This window comes from Adiantum capillus-veneris, chromosome 25 (assembly GCF_014529385.1).
Source record: "Adiantum capillus-veneris isolate H3 chromosome 25, ASM1452938v2, whole genome shotgun sequence".
Taxonomy (NCBI): domain Eukaryota; kingdom Viridiplantae; phylum Streptophyta; class Polypodiopsida; order Polypodiales; family Pteridaceae; genus Adiantum; species Adiantum capillus-veneris.
Window position 1 is genome coordinate 127996972 of NC_140955.1, and position 1325 is coordinate 127998296.

The following is a 1325-nucleotide window of genomic DNA, read 5'->3' on the forward strand; positions in this document are numbered from 1 at the left end:
AGGAGCTGTTGAACACTAAGATCAGTGGAATCTTCAGGTACACATTTGAAATGTTCGCCTATGGTTACAAGATTATGCTTGAAAAGTTGGTTTCCTTGATAAGAATACCACAAGTCAACCACTGTCAAACATGGTCGAAGAATGTGGCAATGAATTCAAAGGGAATGATAGAGCTATCTTAACTGAGGAAAAGTTCAACAAAGAGATTTTGAAGGCTCAATTTTAGGAATACACCGACCCTTTTAGAAAACTTGAAGTGCTAGGATGGTCAGCGTAAAATTAAATCTACTAGAATAAAAAAAAATATTAAACAATAAACTCACACTACTTTAGTGTAGGACAACGAGGTAGATGCCAAACAAGGAACACATCAATCAAACAACAAGTCAACGAGATGAATCACCTGTATCAACATCGAGCCCCCTCCCAAGAAATAGAGATGGACGAAGAGGGCTATGTATTTACATAGGCATGACAAGTGATTTTGAAGCCAAGAAAAGAGCACACATCAACAATCCTGCAAAGTAGATGAGTGAAGATGTGTCAACCTTTCCCCATTCTCACAAAATTTTGAATTTGAGATTTTACACAGAACTAAGAATAGGACTGCTATTGCTATTGTACTAGAAACACAAGAAAGTATCTCTTATGATGCGAAGTCTAACAAGGGGTACAATAATTAAAGGGGAAAAAACCCCCCTATTTGCTCCAAATATTGTCACTTGAAGTACCATAAAAAGATAGTCGTTTGCTCAATTTCTTAAGGGATAATTATCTCAGCGATTCTAACCTTTGTCGAACACTTCTTCGTTTTTTTGCGTGTGTAATTTTTGAGAGTGTCCTTCTATCTGGTTATGTATCCTACATCAATTATGTCATCAAACATTTACATTTACTGATTAAACCATTGCATTCACTACCACATAAATATTTCTGATTGTGTATGAAACTCTATAAAATTTATAAAACCGGCATCGTCGTGCATGGATTTGGATGATCCATTCCACCAAGCAATTCACTTGCTGCAATACCATTTGTCAACACAGATCCAAATTTACATACTGAAGAAAAACATGTACTTATGGGTAAAAGAACAAGCCTCACGACCTGGCGATAGTGAGTAACTCACAACATACTACCACAACAATTTTTGGGTACGCTATGTGGAATGAAAACATTGGGAAGATACTTATAAATGTCAATCGTTTGTGCTATTGCATCTCTAAAGGGCACTTTTTATTATTTGTATGCATATTGGCAAAGCTCCATATCATTAAGCAGATTGACTTCCACTTCCACAACGTCTCTCCATAGGACATCATCAC